Raw genomic sequence first — 15,580 nt, 5'->3', positions numbered from 1 at the left:
TTTTGTTAGATTTTGGAGCCAGTAACTTTTGTTTCTGTCTCAGTCAGTTCTGGGGGCCTGAAGAGCTGAAGGGCCCTGGATGAACCTGTGAAGCCAAATGAACAAAGGGTCCTGGGCACTTAGGAGGGAGGGAAGAGGATACTGGGAGCAGCGAGGCAGTGCTTGGAGTTTGTCTCGTAGAGAGGCTGGCAGGGGCCAGGCATTGGGGCAGCTGCTGGCCCTCTCTGTTCCTCCTGGCTTCACACCAGGGTGAGTTTCATCTCTCCTGGGGCCCAGGTAGTGAGTGAGCAAGTGGTCAGTGGGCATGAGAGGAGGAAGGCCCAGAACCTGGTGCTGCTCTCAAGGTAGAGGCCTTAGTTCTTCCACCGATGAGGCAGTCTCTCACCTTTTACCTCCAGCCCAATCCCCATCTCTCCTCTTTCCTTCTGAGTGCAAAGCCCCTGATGGAGAAGCTGAGCTGGTCCAGATCATCTTTACAAGATGGCTGCTGTTAGCCAGTAGATGGGCCACTGTGAGGTCAGGTGGGGCTGGGGCAGAGGGCCCCTTCCACCCCAGAGGAGATGTGTGAGGCCCATGAAACAAAACAACTGACTTGGAAGGAATCCTCTAGACCACCCTGTCTTTGTCACATTTCCTCCCTCCTTCCAATAAAAGTGTCCCAGTGTTATGACCCTGTTGACTTGACTGACACAGTGTTGCCCTTGCCTGACAAATGACTTTGGCAGAACCCACCTGGATTCAGTGCTCAGTGGGAAAGGGGACCTGAAAAATCAGCAACTGCTGATCCTTCCTTCCCACCAGGCGCTCACTTATAATCTCATCTGCACTACCCTGTCACCAGTGGGGGCCTTGGAACAGGGCTCAGAGACTGTCAGCACGGCAGTGAGCAGTAACTAATTAAGACATGACTGCATTAGTCACGTTGGAGGTGACAACTGAGCAGCATGTTTCTGGTTCGTGTCTGGGAGATCCTGACACACTTTCCAATTATATGGAACTAATAGTACATGGCTTCCATGCGGCCATGTCAGGCGAGAGAGAAATGACAGCATGCCTCACTGTGGGCAGCCTCAGTTTTGTTCCCAGCTCACCTGCTTCTCACTTCTTGGTCCCTTCTGATAAAAACCATGAAAGGTGACACCAGGGGAATGGCATTGGGGTGCCAGAGGACCTCTTTCAGTAGACTTGTTTTCTGCCGCTGTTCCCAGGAGGATTATGGGACGTCTCTGGTGAACTGGGGACACAGGAGTGGGTCCTATCACCTGGTACAGGTGAAAACACCATCCTCATCAGCCTCAGAGTGCACTCCATTGTCCTCACTCAAGCCTGCAGGCCACATGGGCAGAACCACAATGACCCAGAGAATCAAGGCATCACTGCCAGAGGGAAACAGGAGTAGTTTTCTCCACACACAACCCACCCAGACTGGGGAGTGCTGCTCCATTCGCCTTCCTGGTTGTTTCCCCCGAGGCATCTACACAGCAACTTTATGAACAAACCAAGTTAGCAGAGTACATTGTTAGGTTTCTGAATTAGAACTGAAGATTCTTCTCTTCCCCACAGGACTTCTGAGATCCCTAAGTAGTGTCTCTCTAATGACAAGAGAATGTTCTTGCAGGTGCGCAGATGTCAGGCTATGGGGAGCCGTGGCAGGGATGGGGCACTTGCATGTGTTTCCTTTGTAACCATGATTGAAGTCATATGGTGCTCTGGCTGCCCGGTGGGGCGGTGGGCATGATGCCCAAGCACACTGGTGACGTGTCCCTGAAGCAAACCTGCAAATGGCCCAGAGCCAAGCTCTGGGTGGAAGGACTGGGGGTGCCCTGCCCTTGGTGTTTCTTCCATCTGCACCACTACTGGAGAAACCCGCTTGCACTGTGTCTGTCTCCTGAAGTATACAAGCAGGGTTTCATGTCCTGTGTATTTAGTTTTCCAAATGGCACTTCGTGTTGTAAACATGCACTGTTATACCCTACCTCGCCACCCTTCTCAAACTCCCTGGGTAGCCTCACTCTACCAGTTACAGAGCACTGAGCTTGTGCCAGGGATGTGTGGAGACACACTTGACAGGTGATACCGACGAGATCTTTACAACAGAACCCATCTATCATCTGTGTATTAAGATGAGGAAACTGAGGCACAGAGAAATGGGTTGATTTTCCCTGGGCCACACAACTAGGAAAAAAATGGCAGAACTGGGGTTGATCCTAGGACTGTCTGATTCCAGATCCACCTTTAGCTCTGGGCTCAGTTCCTCCCTCTATTAAACAAGGGGACTGGATTTGATCTGTGGGGTTCATACTGACCCAGAGAGGACAGAGGGACTAGTCTGCTCCTATTGCAACTAGAGCAGCACCATTATTATCTGTTATGGAATGTGGGGATTGGTTTAAGAGTTTGCTTGAAAGAAGGGCTTGTTCATACTTTTTTTTTAAAGTTTGAATTTGACTGTTTTAAATTTTTCCCTGAACTGACCTTCTGTGGCTCATTTTTCTCCACAGTTCCTCCTCTGCCTCAGTCTTCATCCCATCTTAAATAATCTAAGGTAATTGTTTCACTCAGGTATTTGCATAAATAAGACATATTTAGAAAAAATAAATCTGACCCAAAAAGTTACGTTGCATTAAAAAAAACAAAAAATTCTCTGTAGCCCGGGGGCCCTGTCTGTTGGTGTCCATGGCCCTGGGCCATACTACCAGGGCATGGGAAGGCACCTAGCTTTGGACCCTGCAGGGCCACTTCCTCACTTTGGAACCATGGACTGGAGATCTCACCACTCTGTGCCTCAGTTTCCTTTTCTGTTACTAGCTTACCCTTCACGGTCCAGGGAAGATGATAGGAAGACAGATGAGACAGGAAATTCAGCTCCAAAAGCTTCAGAACACAAAACCACAGCAAAGCTTCCCAACTGCCCTCTTTCCCACTCCCTGCACATGTGCTCCTCTTTTCCTCTGGCCCCATGCCCAGATGATCCTCTCCTGAAACCCTGTACCTCCTCTCCATGCCCATTGCAGGCTCTGCTCCCTCCACCCTCACCCCTGTTGATCCAGCTCAAAGGCCTGCTGTGACCAAGCTAGCAAAGGAGGGGTACATGGGGGAATCATGAATACACGTGACTCAACAGCACTTCCTTTCACCCCAGTACCCTCGGAAGGCACTTAATGCAGAGCACACTGTGTGCGTAGACACAGGCCCCCATTTCATTTCCTTGGCTTCTGCCTGGACTGGATCTCATGGTGCCCTCAGGAGCCCTTGCATCAGCCACTGCCCAGTCTCTGGTCCTCACATCTTTCCTGGTTTCCCGCCCACTGGGCCCTCACCTGGGTCAGGTTCAGTGACTCTGTGCTCACCACCTCCCAGGTAGCTCTGTCCCTATCATGCTCCTCCTCCTTTTTCCCAACAGCTCCATGTTCTTTCTCCCTTGAGAATTATGAAAGCAGGTGTGGTGAGGATCCAGAGAGGGGCTTGAGGCCAACTTCAGGCCCAGTTTCATCTCTCCAAGTTGTGAATCTTTGAGCAAAGTGCTTGATCCCCCAAAGCCTGTTGACCCATCTAAAAATGGACACAAGCACACTCGCCTCATAGGGTGTGGCAAGGAATCGTGAGAGGATAGAGCAGAAGTGCCCCACTCTAGCCTGGTAGACTTCAGTGAGTGGAATTCCAAATCTGCCCAGCAGAGTTACAGAAGGCCTGAGGTCCCTGAGACCGTTTGTTTCACCTCTACTGTGCCCTCCTTCCCACCTTACCCAGTCCACAGAAGCAGCAGGCATGGGATTGAATCTTTTGTCTTCCAGCAGAAACATCTCTTTCCCCTTTCCTTAAAGATGCAGCTGGGCCAATGAAAAAGAAACGAAAACTCCAGCTGGCCCAGGAGGAGTGTAAAAGGTGAGGACATTGGGCAGGGAGACTGCAGAATCTGGTGTCTGGATGTGATTCTGAGACTGACTTAACCTTGGAAACCCAGTGACCAGGCCCAGGGAAGCAATGCCACCACTGCCAACAAATGCCCTCCCCAGGACAAGAAGGAAAGCTCTAGAAACTGCTGGGTGATTTCAGCAATTTCAGAAATCATTTCAGCTGGTTGATTTCCCTGCAGTTGTAGATTAAAGTAGAAAGAACAAAGGGCCCTGGTGATGGGAGAGAAGGTGACTTTGTCCAAGGAGGGCCAACTGTGGTGGCTTCTGAAGAAAACGGAGAGGCCTGCATGGGCCCTGCCGTGTGTGTGGCCTGAGCCACGGTGGCCCATGAGGACGCTCCTGCACCCCTCAAAAGTGTCACTCACCAATTGCCAGTGTCCTCACCTTGAACACACTCATTCTGGGCTGGTCCAGAGACTTGTTGAGTTTTTCCTCCTCACCTTAAAAAAAAAAAAGACAACAAAAAACAACCACTGTTTCTCTGTCAGCCTCAGGCTTAACCTCTATACAGGCAGCTTTTATTTGATGCTAAGTTCAGATCAGCTGGCTTTCTCCTTCCAGAAGCAGCTTTGAGAAAGAGAAAAGGCCAGAACTTAGGTCATCTAGAGGGTGCTGCCTTGAGTGTTACTGCTAAGGTGGAGTTTTCCCGAGGAGGAAAGTGTGTTCTGCCTGTGGATAGGACTTACGGACAGCAGGAGACACCAGCCCTGATCCCATGGACATTTGGTGTGTGGATCATATCTAAGCCATGGGTATAAAACTAAACATAAAATCCTAAGCCCCTCAACCAGCTGAATGGACCTCCTCTTGGGCAAGGTAACCCCAGAAAGCTTGAAAGAAGTTTCTGGCCGGGATGGGATGGGAAGCCAGACACATCTTGTTATACCATAGCTGCTCCCTTTTGTAGTGTAGATTTAACTGACCAGCATTACTGTTAACCTAGAGATTATAAGGCTGACAGGTTGTTTGTGACAGTAAGATGCCAAATTATATTTATTTATGTAATGTTATCTTTTAAGTTGGAGTCTCACTCTGTCGCCCAGGCTGGAGTGCTGTGGCACGCTCACAGCCACCACAGCCTCGACCTGCTGGGCTTAGCGATCCTTCCTCTTCAGCCTTCCAAGTAACTGGAACTACAGATGCATGCCACCACGGCCAGCTAATTTTTTGATATATTGTACAGACGAGGTCTCACCAAGTTGTCCAGGCTGGTCTCGAAGCCCCAGTCTCATGCAATCCTCTTGCTTCAGCCTCCCAAAGTGCTGGGACTATAGACTGAACCACCACACCCGGCCAAGATGCCAAATTATAAAGAGGACCTAAGATCATACCAGGCAGGGGTTAAATCACACAACCCTACAGTTAAAGAATAAACTGTGCTCTATCTGCCACAGATTTTTCTTTTTCCCTAGCAGCTAAACAAGTTCTGGCCTTGAGACAAGCAATGTTGAAGAAGTCACAGCTCACACACCACCAGCAGACACTGACTAACTGAGCCCCCCCACACCACAAGCCATAATTACAACTTTGATCCATCAAGAGACTGATTTCACTAACTCTCCTGATAAGCGACCACAGGCCATGAACTGGTCCTGGCCACTTCACAGAGGCTGCACACTGAGTGTCTTCTACCCTGAAAAGACCTTTTGACGCATAGGGCCTAATTATAACACATTTGAATGTTGAGTCTCCACCCCAAGGTGGACATAGAATGCATGCAACATACACATCTGCTTATCGCTCGTGCACATGACACGAATGCTCTTAGTTCCTCCTGTGTCCCATTGGATATGCATACTTGGGCTACCTGGTTAGTCTAAATTCCTTCCCTTCCTCCAAGTGCTTGCTTTCTGTTTCAAGCCAGAGGCTGTGCTTCCTGTCTGCAGTTACAATTCCCTTCTAAGAAGTAAGGGTCTCTTTTCAATATACATATGCATATTTTGTCAATATGGGAGTCCAGCAAGCCTTCCTCTTCCTCCTTCTGCTCCTCCCCAAAAAGCCAAGACCTGAGTGTGTCTGGTTCGAATCCGACAGCCTGCTGCTGCAGGCCTTCCTCTCTCCTGTCAGCTTCTGCGGGACACTCCTCTCAACTCCACAGAGCCCTGGTTGCTTTGCAGCTTGGATGATGCTTTACTGCAACCCCACTGCCCACTGGACCTGAGGACCTGCGATCAGTGCAATCCACAGAGCTGGAGAGCTGAGAATTGCATTTGGATCTCAGCCCTGCCTTTGTTTCTTCCTGAGATCCTAGAGGGTGGCTTTGCCTGTTTTCCATCTACAAAAGGTGCTAATTCCTGCCCACTGTTGCTCCAGGGCCATCGTGGAGGCTAAGGGAACGACGGTGTTCAGCAGTTCTTTGGGGTGGAATGGAGAGTTGGGGAGTCAGTGGGCCTGTACACAGCAAGGCTCGAGTCTGGGTCCAGCCCCGTGTCCTGGTGGCTGAGTCCTGGCCCTGTGTCCAGGTGGTAGAGTTAGACTAGTGAGAAAGTCACCATGGAATTTAAAATACTGTAGATTCATGTGTTGTTTTGCCTGATAACAAGGAATCGTATAATTATGCATTTTATGTATTTCTTGCTATTATATTACAAATTATCCTGAGGGCACGTAGACAGTCACAGAAACACAGGGCTTCTGCCCTGCTCATGGCCACTCCTCAGTCTGCAAGTGTGCCACCTCTGCCCTGCTCACACCACCCTGCACAGTATCCTCCTTTGCCACGTGGTAGGCCACTGAAGGCTGTCCCCAGTGTTTGCTCTGTTGTAAGCTGTGTTACAGTGACTATCCTGATGCAGAAACCTTCACAAACCTGGCCTCCTGCATTTTGCTTGCTGGTGAATACTGTGAGTGAATGTTAAAGCCTCTCAGTGCCAGCTTCACCCCTAAAGAAGTTCTGGGAGGAAATCTGCAGAGGTCACATTGAGTTCGTCACCAGCCAGCCTGGAGCCTGGGACTCAGGACATGCTGCTGGGAAATGTGTCGGAAATGGGCTTTGCCCAATGCCAAGTGTCTAGTTAATGGTCCATATGAACTGTGACATTATGGCAGCTTGTCACTTGGTCATTCAACCAATAGTCTTTCCCACTGCAGAGGCCAAGAAAACCTTGGAAGAGACATGGACCTTGGTGTCCTTGCCGAATACAAGCCAGCAGTGAAGAAGACTTGGCCTCCTGGCCTCCTGGCCCCACGGCCTCCTCAGTCACAGAGAGATGAGTACGCCACGCTCAGCCACTGGGAGTGTGTGGCTGTCACAAGTAATTGCTTTCCAAGAAGCAATTCCTCTGGGTGTCAGTAAAGTCATTGATGCACCAGACCTCTCCTCAGAGAATCTGATTAACCAGCTTGGCAGGGTGGGGAACTAGGGAACAAAAGACATCCAGTAAATAGAAGTGGAGCAACCCAGACAGGAAGGCCTCGGGGTGACAGGGCCTCCATGGGCAAGTGGCTTTGGGAGGTGCTTTCTCAAAGAGCCTTGTTTCCTAACCTACAGACATGGGGTGCAGACCCTTATGCTGGAGACTCAGTTTGTTTGTTTTTTAATAGCCTTCACGGGTGTTTGGGAGGGTCTTTGAGCCACCTGGTCCATAGTAGAGTCCAAGGTTTTGACAAGGTCGCTCCAGGTGTGTGCCTGCTGTGGGCTCTGACATAGACAGACCCAAATGTGGGTTCCAGCCTCTGAAGTCTCCTTACTCCATGACCTTGAGCAATTGACTCAACTTCTCAAGCTTCAGTGTGCTCTCTATCTAAATCCTACTTACTTTTTAAGTTTTAATTTGATCAATGTAATACATATATATAGTTTAAAAGTCAAATAATACTACAGGGCTGATAATGTAGAAACACTTGCTTCCCTCTCCTTAACCCATTGTTTTCAGTTCTCTTGGCTACTGCTTCTTCTATTTCCCTACATATTTCTAGTTTTAAAAATTAACTTGTTATTTTATTTTTTAATTTTAATTTTTTTGAGTTGGAGTCTCACTCTGTCACCTAGGCTGGAGTATAGTGGCATGATCACGATGATCACAGCTCACGGCAGCCTCCACCTCCTGGGCTCAAATGATTTTTCCACCTCAGCATCTCAAGTAGCTGGGACTACAGATCTGTGCTGCCACGCCCAGCTAATTTTTAAATTTTTTCTAGAGATGAGGTTTTGCTATGTTGCCTAGGCTTGTCTCGACCTCCTGGGCTCAAGCAATCTGCCTCTCAAAGTGGTGGGATTATAGGCATGAGCCACCACACCTGGCCTAAATTAATTTTTTAATATTTTGTAGAGGCAGGATTTGCTATGTTGCTCAGGATGGTCTCAAACTCCTGACTTCAAGTGATCCTCCCACCTTGGTCTCCCAAAGCTCTGGGATTACAGGCATGAGCCACTACTCCCAGCCCCTACATATTTCTAAATAATTTGTTCATATTGCTATTTTTTGTTCTTTCACCTTCAGAACATTGACTTCCTACAATGGAAAAATAAGCTCTGACAGCCACCTCTCCACACACTTCTTCCCCTTCCTTCCAATATCATGATTAGTGATAAGTTGGCATTCATTGTTGCCATATTTAAAGCTGTGTAAACACTGTTTTCTGCTAAACCGAATAGTATTGTATTTTCTTTCTGCTATAATCCTTGGTTTTTCCTCAAGCTATCGTTAATTATTTTGGTTTATATTTTATGTTGTTCCCTACAAAATTATAATACTCTAACCAAACACTCTAAAGTTCTTCTCAACATGACCAAGCCCAGCAGGTATCATGGATTCTGTGTTTTCTCTGGAGACATCACTCCAGGAACCCCTCACCTTGCTACTTTGTGCTTACTGTCCCCTCCTTCCCTTCCCCAGAGTGAAGAGGTAGTAAGATTGGGGCAGAAATGCAATCCTAGATCAGGAGATGTAGTCATGGTCAAGTGCCAGTCCCCTGCCCAAGGATGCTGCAGCCCAGTGGGGTGGTAGCCATGTGAACAGGATCACTCGATGGGTGTACAATTGCAGTTGGGGCAGGGGCCTCTAGCCCTGACTGCATAGGACAGAAGCAGGTCTTCCTGTCCCTCCTGAGTGAACCTTCCTGGAAAGTGCCCCCCATGCCCATTTCCATTCCCTACCCCAGGCTGACTGAGAATAGGCTGGGCCAGGAGTCTGGTCCAACAACCAGGTCTACACTTTTTTTCTGACCACCCCATGTCTACTTCCCCTTAAACGTGCTAAACAGTCCTACACAACTGCTGGGCAGAGGCCCCCTCATAGGGCCACCAGCACCAAGCTCATCACAGACAGGGCCGCTCTTCACTGCTACCCCGTGTCTCATCTCCTCCATCTAGGGGCTGAGCTGGAGCCACTCCCAGCAGGCTCTGCACTGCAGGTGACTTTTCTATTGCTGGTCAGAGGAGGCTAAGCACAGCACTGGGGAGCACAAAGAGGTTCAGTCATTATTTACACATAGGCAACTCTCAGTCTTGGTGGTACAAGTTCTTTTTTTTTTTTTGAGTTGGAGTCTCACTGTCACCCAGACTGGAGTGCAGTGGCCGCTCCCGGCCACCGCAGCCTCGACCTGCTGGGCTCCAGCGATCCTTCCGCCTCAGCCTTCCGAGTAGCCAGAATTACAGGCATGCGCTACCATGCCCAGTTGATTTTTTTATTTATTGTAGAGATGAGGTCTCGCTGCCCAGGCGGGTCTCCAACCCGCGGGCTCAGACAATCCACTCACCTCAGTCTCCCAAAGGCACAGGATTACAGGCTGAGCCACCGAGCCTAGCTGGTACAAGTTCTTAAGGGCAGCACGCCCTCCTGAAGGGGACAGAGAGAGTTTCCTGAGTCGAGAACTCTTGCCCAGACCCCCATGCCTCACGCCAGAGAGGTCTGTGCATTTTCTGAAGCCTCTGAAATCCACCATCCAGCTCACAGGGCCTGCTCATGTCAGAGGCTGCACATGAGTATGTCATCCGTGCGTTCCTGCCAGTGGGAGCCCACACCTCAAGAGGGCTCTGCCACAAGTCCAGGACTATCCCAGGGGTGTAGGGAGAGGATGGAGGGCTCATAGTCTCTGCCTCAACCAGCAGGAGACAAGGGGTGGGTGCCAGGGGTACCTGGGAAATGAAAGAGGCACAGATCTCTCCAAACAGCCTTATGCTTTCTAAACATACAACTCACCAGGATTTCATCTACAACTCAGATTCAATCAGCCAAGTAGGCAAGAAGAAAGTGTGTGGTTGTCATGGCAACGCCAAATTGTCCAGGACCAGGTAGGTCTCTAAGCGGGGGAAGGGAAGAGAGTAGAGCTGAGCCTCCATCTCCCCAGTAGGAATGTTCTGGAGGATAGAGGACAGAATGGACACACCTGTGTGGTGTGGGGACATTCTTCCCACTACCCCTGCCCAGGGCTGAGGACCTGAGCTGTGTGGTGTAACGTAAAGGGGGCTAGTTGGTTCAGGGACCCCACTCTGAGGCCTGGGGCTGGGATTGCTCAAGCATGCCATTCCAGAGTCAGCCCCTTGCTGAGGGCCAGTTCCTCTTTTTCCCTGAGGGCTAGACCCACCCCAGAAAAGCTCAGATTTTGACCCTGCTTCTCCTCCTGCCCCCTATCCAAGGCATTTCTGGCAGAGCCTCCACCTTCAGCCTGGCACTCCCTCTGAGTCCAGTCTGAAGAATCAAAGGGCCCAGAGAGTGCCTGTCAAAGCTGGTGTTTCCATTCATAAGCACACTGTGCTGCTGGCATAGTTCCTCCTCCCCACCAAGAATGATGTAGCCAGCCCTACAGGCTGCCCCAAGTGGTCTATCAAACCTGGGCCTAGGCCTGAGTGGGGGTGGGTGGTCAGAGAACTGCTCAAGTGGAAAAGGAGTTAAGCATCAGGAACCTCCCCTGCCTCTAGACCCACTCAATTCCTGTTTTGCCTCTGATTATCCACTATTCTTGGGTCCCCGGAAAAAGGCCCTGGATCCTCAGCAGGCCTCCAAGTCTCCCTGACCGGCCAAGCCTGGCACAGTCCATCCATCTCTGTGGTCGTAGGACCTAGCCACAGGAGAGGCACCTGATACATGAAAAAATGAGTACGCAAAAGAAAGAATGAGTGAGTGGGTGACTTAGGCAGTGAGGACTGGGAACAGAAGAAATGGAAGAGGCCACATTGTTGGGGGGCTGGTAGCACCAGATCGGGGGATGCCTTAAGTGAGGCGGAGAGGATAGTATTTGTCAAATTCCCCAACCTCAGCTTCTCTCCTGGCCTTGGGACAGCTCTTATCTTCCAGAGGGGCCATGGGAGTCCCTGGCAGATGTGGCCCTATCACCTGATTCTCTCTCAGAGAGACAGAATGCCAGAGCCCATTCCCCAGAGCCTGGCTCACCTGGGCCCTTGCGGGGCTGCCTCCCTGGGACCTGCAGACCTGATTGCTTTTGCTTCGAGGTCTGTGGTCTCCCCCATTCCTCCAATTAGTACTAATTGGAAGCAGGAAGTATGCGCATGTGTGGCGCGGGCCTGGGGCTCTGATGTCCTTATCAGGTCTCTGAAGCCCTGAGTTTCTTGGGACAGGTCCTTCCCCAAAACTTCAGGGTCTTCAGTGGGGCTGGATGAGGCTGTCTGGGGACTCCCCTGAGCATCATGTGCAGGGCATCCATTCAAATTAGGCCCTGCTCTCCAGAGGGCTCGTGCTGTCACTGGCCACCTCCAATCACCAGCCCTGGTTGCCCTCAGGGCAGGACGAGCATAGCTTTTTCACTGCTAAATCTTCCTCACCTGGCACTGAGGAGCAGCTCTTCACAGATGAGGAAACTGAAGCTCACTCTAGGAATGAGGGGAGGAGGGGCATTGGGCCTGGCTAGAGAGGCACAGAGGGGGCCTCTGGAACCCTTAACTGAACCTCCCCCCTAGTTCAGTCCACAGCTCAATAAAGGCAAGAAAAGGCATTCTTTATCTGACTGGGCACACACCTGTGCTTCCCTTGGGGACAAAGGGCCCTTCCTAGAGAGGTGAGACTTAGTTTCTCCTCCTCCCTGTGTCCCTGCCTCTTTCCACTTGGGATAGAGATGGGGTGTCCAGCAGTAAAGCCCCTTTTGTGTCAAGCCCCAGCCCAGATTCTCAACCCCCCTTGCACTCTCCCCACCCGGACACTGGTCACCGTCTGACGACAGAGGCTATACTAGGAAAAGCACAGGGTGTGGGCACACAGGGGAAGACCTTTACTCCAGCCTGGGCAGAGTTACCCCTGCTCCTGGCTCTTTCTGTAGTGTTTGTGTTGATCCTCACCCATGGGTGCCCTCATCCTGTGCAGTCAGTGGACTAAGACCTGTAACCCAGCCTAGGATCACTCAGAGCCTTGAACTAAGGGGCTCACATCTGGAAGCAGGAACCTCAAGACTCACAGGTGCTCAGAGATGAAGATTCCTGGGTGCCAGCTTCTGGGGCCAGCCTCAGCTTCAGTCCCTGTGAACTGGGCTGATTGCTGTGCAGTCGGTGGGGAGGGCAGTGGGCTCCTCTGAGGCCGTCCTAAGAGGAGAGGCCTGGCCACTACCAGCCGCTAGAGGGCAGGACCCTCCCGTGTGTTTCCTCTAAAAGAGATGGTGAGCAGAGGAGCTGAGCGTACAGGAGACAATGGAGTGGCGGGCCTCTGGGCACAGTTGACACAAGGCTACTAGCAAGGTCGGATGGAGGATAGGATGCTGGCGAAAAGTCCACATGGACCCTAGGCCCCCAAAACCTCCCTGAGCCTTTAGACTTTCATTTCCTGGGAGTCCTGCCCTGAGCCAACAGGGATAGTGCCTGGCTCCTGAATTGGCAGTGAGTGACCAGAACATCAGTGGCAAAGGAGCAATTAGGAGGGCATGTCCTCCATCCTCCTCAAGGTGCAGTGAGGAAACCGAGGCAGGGAAGATCTCACCTAACTGTACCTATGAGATGGGTTGGGACACACATTCCCTGAGAGCTGGCCATGAGCCAGGTAACCATGGCAGCCCCATAGGGTTGTTGCTTTTGGGAATCATCCATCCTACTTTTGCAGATGAGAAAACTGAGGCTCAGAGAGGCTGTCATTTAGCCAAATTCCCACAGCAAGGGTGGGCCAGGACTCCAGCCCAGGCAGAATGGTGACCAAGCCTATGTGTGAGTCCCCACACAGCATTATGTGGGACATCCTCCTATGACCCCAGGGTGATGGCCAAGCCTGTGTGTGAACCCCTACACAACATTTATCACATATGCAGAGATACCCTCCTGTGACCCCACTGACGTGTGTGTGTGTGTGTGTGTGTGTGTGTGTGTGTGTGTGTGTGTGACAGAGAGAGAGAGAGGGCCCACGGGGTACCCTGCAGGGTTGCTTCTCTGCACCCTGGCTCTCCCAGGTAGAGACCTCTCCTCATCTGGACTTGACCAACAGTGATGCCCAGAAGCGGCTGCCTCTGGGTCACACACTCCCCTGAGCAGGGGGAGCTGTGCGAGAAGCCCCTGGATCATGCCATGACAACCCCTATTTAGGGCCATTTGTGGCCGCAGTGGCACTTAGCCCAGGAAGTAGATACCAATTAAGGGACCAGTGGCAGCCCTGCTGGGCCTGGGCCTCAAATCAGGCTGTGCCTATAGCCATGGGAGCCAAGGGCCTCTTTTGAGTCCTTGGCTCGCATGGCTTCTCCAAACAGGTTTGGGGATGTCTGCCTGGGGATTAGGGTGAGTGGTTCCCAGCCCAAGCAGCCCCAATGATGCCTGGAGCTGCCAGGTGTCATAGCCCTGGGGAGGGTCTGAGAAGTTTGAGGCTGATCTTGACTGTCCCAATACTACTAGGGGCCACTAGAGAATGAGGGTGTCTTGGTGACTGTTCCTGGAGCCTGAGTCTAAGCTGAGCTGTGACTCACAAGACTGACTTGTATAGAGACCCCAACTTGGCTGCTGGGACCAGGGTGAGAGGTCTGTTAAGGCCTGGGGTCTGATAAAGGAGGTTTCCCCTTGCCAGAGCTTTCTTTAGGTCCCTGGTTGGCCGCTGGTGTGCTGAGTCCTGCAAGAATCAGGCACACATGGGAGGGTGGCCCAACCTAGGAACTTGGACAGAGTCTTGTCCTCCAGTCAGATATTGGGGGAAATAACCCCTCAGAATGCAGATGCACTCCCATGAGTGCAGGGGTCCTCTCACCAACCCCAGTAGCCAAAAGGATTGGTATACCCATTTTACAGATGGGGACACCCAGGCTCAGGCCTCTCCACTTCTTTGTCAACAGCTTTCTCACTAGTCTTGGCTTTAGATTTCTCTTTTCCTTCTTTGTTTTCAGCTTTCAAAAAATTCGTTTTTAAATTTAAACATTTAAAAAACTTTTAAAATTAATTATTTCATTTTTCATTACATAAGAAATACACAAATATATCCTCACTTTCAAAATGTAATATAATAACATTAAATTAAAAGACCCCTTGGCCTGCTCTCCACAAACTTGGGATTCACAAGTGTCAGCAGTTTGGCATTTTACTATAAAACAAGAATAAACCAGGCGCAGTGGCTCACGCCTATAATCCCAGCACTTTGGGAGGCAGAGGTGAGAGGACTGCCTGAGCCCAGGGGTTTGAGATCAACCCAGGCGACGTGGCAAGACCTCATCTCTACGATAAATTTTAAAAATAGGAGGACATGGTGGCATGCACCTGTAATTCCACCTACTTGGAAGGCTGAGGTAGAAGGCTCACCTGAGCCCAGCAGGTTGAGGCTGTGGTGGCTGTGAGAGTGCCACTGCACTCCAGCCTGGGCTACAGAGTGAGACTCCAACTCAAAAAAGAAAAAAGAAAAGAAGAAGAAAAGTACTTGTTCTATCCATACAGAAAGTATTAAAAAAAGAAATTGTCTTAGTGGCATGTGTGTTTGGCATATATAACTGATTTATCAAATATCCTATGAACATGGAATGACTGTCATCTTCCAGAGGCTGTTAGACTGTGCTGAGTACCTTGTCCCTGGAGACAGCCCACCCAGCAGTGACAGTGAGGCCCCATGCCTTCCTATCTGTCCCCTCATTTTGGTTTGTAAGACTCAATTTTAAAGGAGATCAACCCATTTTTAGAACATATTTTCTCCTCTCTCCCCATCCACTGCAGTTAGATTTGGGTTGGGATGGGGGCAGGTGGGGACATAGGAGAAAGCCAGTTTCCAAGCAGGACAGGAAATGTCTAGCCAACCCTATCTTCTAGACGCTACAGCAGAGCTGATGTCCTGTGGAGAACAATGAGTAGTCTCCCTCCGTGAACACATAGTCCCCACACCAACCAACTCCTCTTCCCCCTCCTCAGTCCTTGTCATTATCATATAGACTGTGCACTTGTGGGCGACACAGGGTTTACCTGAGCCCCTGTATTGCTGGCCATCCAGGTTGTTTCCAGTGGGTGCAGTTACCCATTGCTGCAGCGGCCGCCACAGGGCAGGTCTCCCCGGGGCTCTCCGTGGAAGACTCTGGGAAGTGGAATTGCTGGGCTGAAGGGCAGCTAAGTTGCCCTCCAAAGATCCTGTGCCCACCCCCAAGACAGGGGACTTGTTACACTTAGTTGCACTAACACTTTGCCAAAACATCTGCCTTCAGTGGGAATTCCTCTATTACTTGTGAGTTTGTTCATTTTTTTCTTATTTAGTGATCAATTTTATTTCCTTTTCTTTTTTCTTTCTTTTTTTTTTTTTGAGTTGGAGTCTCACTCTGTTGCCCAGACTGGA

This window comes from Carlito syrichta, unplaced genomic scaffold (genome assembly GCF_000164805.1).
Source record: "Carlito syrichta isolate Samal-C Ts95f unplaced genomic scaffold, Tarsius_syrichta-2.0.1 Scaffold308718, whole genome shotgun sequence".
NCBI classification, from domain to species: Eukaryota; Metazoa; Chordata; class Mammalia; order Primates; family Tarsiidae; genus Carlito; species Carlito syrichta.
Note: the sequence above shows the minus strand (reverse complement) of the source record.